An 8,677-nucleotide genomic window follows, 5' to 3' on the forward strand; every position below is an offset into this window, starting at 1 on the left:
TTTGATTATGTATCATCTATTGCTAGACTAATGAGGAATCTAAGTTTAGTAGTGTGAGTTGTTTTCTTATTGTATGAGGTTGATTTTACATATAGTCCTTGCTATAGCTTGTCTATTTTACTCCCGTTTGCCTAATTGCCTTGGTTGAGTGGATCCCATTCCCTAGTGTCTTTAATCCATTGATTTAGAACCATAGTTTGTTTGTCTACTTGACGAACCCCTATTCACCATTGACTTCGAATTAGCTTAAGTGTTAAGATCTTTAGCAACCATATTCCGTTCCTTGTGGACCGAACTCTTACTTGTCATTATGCTTGGTTTGTAAGGTGTTTGTTAATAAATGTGTTTGATTGAGTGTGGAATGAGCGACCGTTCTAACGCTACATCAAAAATGGCGCCGTTGCCGGGGAACGGTGTTGTTGATTGCTAATTGATTACTTGAGTCTAGTTCACCATAAACCATAAAAATTTCAAAAAGAATTGTTTCTTTTTGGCTACACTTGTACCCTTGGTAATAATTGCGTTTGTTGAGAGTGTATGCGCAGAACTCATAACAGGATCTTGGTACCTTACGATCCCGAGATTGAGCAAACTTATAGAAGGAGAAAAAGAGCCGGTTCTAGGCCGTTCAATACTCCCCCAACTAGAGAGACCAATTTCGAGGAGGATCGAGATCAAATGGGTGACGCGGAACCACCACCTCAAAGACCTTTAAAGGAGTTGGGAACTCCGGGAGCTTATAGAGCTTCAAGCGGCATTGCTCCACCCGTCACTCAAGCCAATGACTTCGAGATTCGGCCCGCGATGATAAATTTGATTGAAAGGAGGCAATATAGTGGAGCAAAACATGAGAGCCCTCTTGCATACTTGAACGAGTTCGAGAAATTTTGCAACACAATCAAGGTAAATGGGGTAACTCAAGAGTTTGTGAGACTAAAGCTATTTCCTTTTTCTTTGATAGGAAGGGCTCTTGAATGGCTTGAGAAGGAGGTGAGGCCTAACTCCTTGAGAACTTGGGACGAGGTCACCACGGCTTTCTTAGGGAGATTCTATTCTCAAAAGAAGACGGCCGAGGCAAGGGCTTTGATCCAAGGCTTCCGTCAAAGGGCTAGTGAAACCATATATGAGGCATGGGAACGATACAAAGAATATCAAAGGGAGTGCCCTCATCATGGCATTCCATCATATCAAGTGCTTCAAATTTTCTATGGGGGATTGAGCCCACAAGGAAAGACTAGCTTGGATGCGGGAGCGGGTGGCCCGATTATGAACAAAACGGAGGAGCAAGTCATCGAGATAATTGAGGATGTGGTGAGACACCACATGGATTGGCAGGAAGGAGAGAGGGAGTCTTTAAGCAAAGGAGGGAATGCGGTCTACTCTGTCGATCACCTCAACGCCATCAATAATTTGACATCTCAAATAGCCAATCTTGGCAAGGAGATGACATCTATCAAGGCAAAGCTAGAGACTTCCACTTCACAACAAGAGCATCCCTCCCAATCTAAGGGGATAGGTATGAATTCTAACTCTTCTCCTTCTACATCTAATAACATGCCACATGGGTGTTTGTTTTGTGAAAATTGTGGGTCATATGACCATGATACCTCTTCTTGTAATTATGATTCCCAACCCCAATCCCATTATGAAGAGGGTAATGATAATGAAAATGAACAGGTCAATGCTTTGTCTTATGATAATAGACCTAGGAATGACAATCAAAGATATTTACCACCGAATCGAAGGGAACAAGGGGGAAATGCTTATAACCAAAGAGGAAATGATTATGATTACCATAACCAAAACCAATGGGGTAATAGGAACCAAAGGGACCAAAATCCCCAAGGTAACTACAACCAACAAGGTGGTTATGGTAACCATAACCATAATAATCAAGGGAATTATGGGAATCAAGGCCAATATCACCAAGGGGGGAACTCTAATAATAGGAATAACTGGAACAACAATAATAATAGAGGTTTTTCTAATCAAAATGCTTCCAATTCAAATGTGAGAGGTAATAGAGCTCCCCAAGATAACTATTATGCCCAAGCACCACCTAGTAAGTCTAATCTAGAGGAAATGATGGAAAGTCAAACCAAAATGTTCAACACTTTCATGGCCACGAGTGACAAGAAGTTTAATGAAGTAATGACTCATAATAAAATGCTTGAAACTCAAATTTCACAATTGGCCATTGCTTTGAAGGAAGGGGCTAGCACTTCCAAACTTCCACCCCAAGGACTAGATCCTAAGAGGCCCGTTAATGCCATATCTACTAGGAGTGGGAAAGTGTTGGAAGAGAGTGTTCCTAAGAAAAGCAATGAGAGAATGAACATGAGTGAGCCTCCCCTTGAGAGTGATTGTGAGCAAGAAAAAGAGAAAAATCAAGAGAGTGAAAGAGAAAAAGAATGTGCAAAAGGGAATGATTTTGAAAAAGAGAGTGAAGAGAAAAGAGAAAAAGAGAGGGAAAAAAAACAATTGCAAAAGCTACCATATCCTCATAAATTTGTTAGAAACAAATTAGATGTGCAATTTGGAAAGTTTCTTGAGACATTGAAGCAAATTCATCTTTCAATTCCTTTTACCGATGCTATCAAGCAAATGCCTAATTATGCTAGGTTTTTAAAAGACATTTTGAGTGGAAGGAGAAAGTGTGAATTGGTTGAAACGGTGAATCTCACCGAGAATTGTAGTGCAATTATCATGAACAAGATGCCACCCAAGTTGAAAGACCCCGGTAACTTTTCTATCCCATGTGCAATATACAAGATGCAAATTGATAATTCTTTGTGTGACCTAGGGGCTAGTGTTAGCCTAATGCCATACTCGGTATACCAAAGACTTGGGATAGGGGAACTTCTACCCACCAACATCACCCTACAATTGGCCGATCGCTCTATTAAATTCCCAAAGGGTAAGGTAGAGGATGTTCCTCTAAGGGTATGAAAGTTTGTAATCCCGGTGGATTTTGTTGTGTTAGAGATGGACGAAGATGTTAACATTCCAATAATTCTAGGAAGACCTTTTCTTGCTACTTCGGGTGCTTTAATAGATGTTAAAAGTGCTAAAATTTCACTAAAAGTAGGAGATGAGGTAATAGAATTTGACTTGAATGAGAGCATGAAATATCCAAGCTCTAATCTTGATAATTGCATGATGATTGATACTATTGATTCTATTGTAACTTCCATGCATGAGCACTTGCTCACTACTAATGATGCCCTTGAGAATGTCCTTTTGAACAAGGAAAAGATAGGTGACCAAAGCAAAGAGATGGCATTGTATGAGGAGATGCTTGAAGGAAGTACGGAATCAAGCGATGAGCAAGTGTGCATGGGTATCACAACACATGATGCATTAGAAGTAGCTAACTCAAGAGAAGGTAAGGGTGTTCCAATGGTAGAGTTGAAACCTCTACCATCACACCTAAGGTATGAGTTTTTGGGCCCCAATTCAACTTTTCCGGTTATTGTGAATTCTTCTTTGAATGAGTGCCAAACTCAAATGTTATGTGGTGTTTTGAGAGACCACCAAGGTGCTTTAGGCTATACCATAGATAACCTCAAAAGTTATTAGTCCCGCTTTATGTATGCACCACATAACACTTGAGGAGGGTGCTAAGCCTTCCATTGAGAGGCAAAGGAAACTCAATCCTCAAATGGGGGAGGTGGTGAAGAAAGAAATCACCAAACTCCTTGATGCCGGCATCATCTTCCCCATTTCGAGTTCTAGATGGGTTTCCCCCGTTCATGTGGTCCCTAAAAGGGAGGAATGACCGTAGTTGAAAATGAGAATGGTGATCTCATTTCAACTAGAACGGTGACCGGTTGGAGGATGTGCATAGACTATAGACGTCTAAATGCATCCACCAACAAGGATCATTTTCCTCTCCCTTTTATCGACCAAATGCTTGAAAGACTAACCAAGCACAATTATTATTGCTTTCTTGATGGTTATTCGGGTTTCTTTCAAATCCCTATAAACCCGGATGACCAAGAGAAAACAACTTTTACTTGTCCCTATGGAACTTTTGCATATAGGAGGATGTCCTTCGGGCTTTGCAATGCACCGGCAACCTTCCAAAGATGCATGATGAGTATTTTTGGGGACATGCTTGAAGCCGAAATGGAAGTTTTCATGGATGACTTCTCGGTAGGGGGCCTTTCATTCGAGGATTGTTTGTCCAACTTGGGCAAGTGCTTGGCAAGATGTGAGAAGGTCAATTTGGTTTTGAATTGGGAAAAATGCCACTTTATGGTGGAAGAGGGAATTGTCCTTGGTCACAAGATTTCAAGCAAGGGGATTGAGGTCGACAAGGCCAAAGTCGAAGTGATAGAGAAGCTACCGCCACCAATCAATGTGAGAGGAGTAAGGTCATTTTTGGGGCATGCCGGGTTCTATAGAAGATTCATCAAGGATTTCTCACAAATTGCTAGACCCCTAAATGCTCTTCTTCAAAAGGATGCCATCTTTATTTTTGATGAAAAGTGTCTCCAAGCTTTCAACAAATTAAAGGAGGCTTTAATCTCAACTCCAATTGTGCAAGGGCCAAGATGGGATCTGCCATTTGAACTTATGTGCGATGCAAGTGATGTTGCGATTGGAGGAGTATTGGGGCAAAGGGTAGAGAAGAAGCTTCACGTGATTTACTACATGTCTAAGACCTTGAATGAAGCTCAACGGAACTACACCACAACGGAGAAAGAGTTTCTTTCCGTGGTTCATGCTTTTGAGAAGTTTTGGAACTACCTCATTGGTTCCAAAACTATTGTTTATACCGAACACGCAGCCATTAGGTACCTTATTGCAAAGAAAGAATCCAAGCCACGTCTTCTTCGGTGGGTCCTATCTCTCCAACAATTTGATGTTGAAATCCGTGATAAAAAGGGGGCCGAGAATGTGGTTGCGGACCATCTTTCCCGACTAGAGAATGTGCAAGCTAGCGATGATGAAATCCCTATATGTGATGAATTGAGAGATGATGTGCTTTACATTTTGAATGAAAAGGAGCTTCCTTGGTTCGCCGACTTGGTGAACTACTTGGCTTGTGGAGAATGCCCACCCGATTTCTCCAAGAATCAAAGGAAGAAGCTAAAAAGGGAAGCAAGACATTATGTATGGGATGATCCCATTACACGTGATTTACTACATGTCTAAGACCTTGAATGAAGCTCAACGGAACTACACCACAACGGAGAAAGAGTTTCTTTCCGTGGTTCATGCTTTTGAGAAGTTTTGGAACTACCTCATTGGTTCCAAAACTATTGTTTATACCGATCACGCAGCCATTAGGTACCTTATTGCAAAGAAAGAATCCAAGCCACGTCTTCTTCGGTGGGTCCTATCTCTCCAACAATTTGATGTTGAAATCCGTGATAAAAAGGGGGCCGAGAATGTGGTTGCGGACCATCTTTCCCGACTAGAGAATGTGCAAGCTAGCGATGATGAAATCCCTATATGTGATGAATTGAGAGATGATGTGCTTTACATTTTGAATGAAAAGGAGCTTCCTTGGTTCGCTGACTTGGTGAACTACTTGGCTTGTGGAGAATGCCCACCCGATTTCTCCAAGAATCAAAGGAAGAAGCTAAAAAGGGAAGCAAGACATTATGTATGGGATGATCCCATTCTCTACAAACGAGGAGTAGATGGTTTGCTCCGTAGGTGTGTCCCGGATGAACAAGTGCAAGAAGTGCTCAAGATGTGCCATTCCGATCCATGTGGAGGGCATATGGGAGCGAACAAAACTGCATTGAAAATCTTGCATAGCGGGTTGTGGTGGCCTCACATTTTCAAGGACGCTTGGGGATTTGTGAAGACTTGTGACCGGTGTCAACGAACCGGCAACATATCCAAGCGCAATGAGATGCCCCAACAACCGATTCTTGAGCTTGAGGTATTTGATGTATGGGGTATGGATTTCATGGGGCCATTCCCAAATTCTCATGGAAATCAATACATCCTTGTGGCGGTCGACTATGTATCAAAATGGGTGGAAGCCATTGCCTCCCCAACTAATGACCACAAGGTTGTCATGAAGATGTTCAAAAAAGTCATATTTCCAAGATTCGGTATTCCAAGGGCGGTGGTGAGTGACAATGGTTCACATTTTGTTCATAGTGCTTTTCAAAAGATGCTAAGAAAGCACGGGGTCCACCAAAGATTCGGCCTTACCTATCATCCACAAACAAGTGGACAAGCGGAAGTGTCTAACCGTCAAATAAAGCTAATCCTCGAGAAGACGGTTGCTAAGAATAGGAAGGATTGGTCGGAAAAGCTTGATGACACTCTATGGGCATATAGAACGGCGTACAAGACCCCAATAGGCACAACTCCATACCGGCTAGTGTATGGAAAATCTTGTCATCTACCGGTGGAGCTTGAGCACCGAACCCAATGGGCGATCAAGAAGATTGATTTCGACTTGGCTAGCGCGGGAGAGCAAAGATGGCTTGATTTGCATGAGCTTGAAGAGCTAAGGTTGGAAGCCTATGAGTGTGCTAGCAACTATAAGAATCGCACTAAGGATTGCCACGACCGGAACATTGAAAAGAAAGCATTTCAAAAGGGTGATAAGGTACCCCTCTACAACTCTAGGATGAAATTGTTTCCCGGGAAACTTTTATCAAGGTGGAGTGGACCTTTTGTCATCAAGGAAGTGTTTCCTCATGGAGCCGTGGAAGTTTGGGATATGGACGGCAAGAGATCTTTCAAGGTGAATGGGCATCGCCTCAAGCTTTACTACGAGGGTGCTCATGTGGGTGTTTTAGAATCAACTCAATGTAATCTTATCTCTTGAGTGTGGAGGTCGTCAAGCTAGTGACGTTAAAAGAGCGCTTCCGGGAGGCAACCCGAGTTTCTCAACTCTCTCCCTCATAACTATTATTTAATTTCCATCACTCTTACTATTACTAACTTTTCTCTCAATGTCTTTTGTAGGTGTTGATGAAAAGAGAAGCAAGAAAAGGTTTTGTGAAAGTGAAGTAATAAATAATAATAATAATAATAATAATAATAATAATAATAATAATGGTGACAATAATAATTTTATTATTATTTTTATGCCTTACTATTATTAAAAAAAAAAGGAGATTAAAGAAAAAAAAAATGCAGCATCAGGTCTGCACGGACGTGCAGAACATCGCACGTCCGTGCAGAATCAGGCAGTAAGTGTAAAGTGCTTCGAAATTTGGCACGGACGTGCCAAATTCAGCACGTCCGTGCCAAATCAGGCAGAAGCGTATTTCGAAACTGCTCGAAACTGCACGTCCGTGCCAAATTTGGCACGTCCGTGCAGCCTCGATTTTGGCTGTAAAAACCACGGGTTTTACTAAAAAAAAAAAAAAAAATTCCTCACTTTCACTCTTTCATCTCACGTTTTCCCCCTCTTTCTCTCTCTAAAAACTCCTCCTCTCCTCCTTCAAAACCCACTCAAATCCTCATTCTCACCCAAATTTTCACCCAAATTCAACTCTTTTCACAAAAATCTTCACTCCTTTTCACCTGTTTCACAAATTACTACCTCCTTTTATCACATTTAACCCCAAAAATCACCCAAACTACTCAAACCCTAACCTTGAAAATTGATTTGGGGGTTTTCTTTGGGAGATAAATTTGGAGCAATTGGTTGAAGGAGTAAGTTCAAGGAAGCAAAGGGAAGGTTAGAAAGGTTCATTTGCGGGTTTTACACCCACGATAAGCTCGGTATAATCGTTCCTCCCTTTAACTATTTTTATGCTTGAATTCTTGGATTTTTGCATGAAATTGCTTATGAAAGTTTGTTGAAATTGGTTATGAGTGATTGATAATTGATAAATGTCAAGCATTATTGAGTTTGAATGAATCTTGGTGTGTTTTGAGAATTGAATTTTTGTAAGTGAGGGTGAGGAATTGATTCTTGTACATGACAAAGCATGCTTGTTTGAATAAATTGTTATGTTGGATTGGTTGACTCTAGTGCAAAAATTTTGATATTAAATTGTTGTGGTTGTGTTGTTGGATTAGTGTTTGTTGCTTGGTGATTCAATTGTTTTAGGTGGGAGACTTAGAGCTTGGCTTGATTGTGTTGTAATTATTGGCCTTGTTTGAGCTTTGGTTGTGTTTAGTGGACCTAGTGCCTATTGTGAGTTTATTGTGTTGATTATTTGGTTGTGGTTTGTTTGATTGCATTGCATAAATCCGACCATGTCTAGAAGAAATCGACCTAGAAACACGGACGCTAGGTACCGCAACCCTTCTCCTCCTCCTCTCGTTGGTCCACCACAAGTGGATACAATGGGAATAATTTTCAATGACGAAACCTTTGCAAACAATTTTCTAAGAAATAGTAGGAGGAGAATTAGGCCGACCAAATTCTACAGTGAGGAGGTAGCCGAGTCCCTAGGGGTGGGGGAGGACATTAGAATGTTATTCGAGGGATGTGGCCTAGGTAGTTGGCTAGACTTACATGCTTTGACCTACAAGAGATTATCTCTTGAATTCCTCTCCACCCTCCAAGTCCAACGGGACACAACTAGGAACCCCCGCCGTATCACCTTCCAACTCATGAACACCCCCCATACCATGACCATCAATAGGGTGAACCGAGCGTTCGGGTGGCCTACGAACGGAACCATTGGGGCAAAGGATAGGCCACCCCGTAGCTATAACGCAGGTGAGTTTTGGAGGAAGATCA

General features: G+C 41.6%; 1 non-coding gene across 1 annotated transcript; it reads right to left on the reverse strand.

The window, feature by feature from the left end:
- Positions 1–1,072: 1,072 nt before the first annotated feature.
- Positions 1,073–1,178, reverse strand: LOC145590266 (small nucleolar RNA R71). The gene has a single exon (XR_014101903.1). It is a non-coding gene; the product is annotated as a small nucleolar RNA R71 (small nucleolar RNA).
- Between the last annotated feature and the right edge of the window lie 7,499 nt (positions 1,179–8,677).

This window comes from Chenopodium album, chromosome 17 (genome assembly GCF_948465745.1).
Source record: "Chenopodium album chromosome 17, dcCheAlbu1.1, whole genome shotgun sequence".
Taxonomy (NCBI): Eukaryota; Viridiplantae; Streptophyta; class Magnoliopsida; order Caryophyllales; family Amaranthaceae; genus Chenopodium; species Chenopodium album.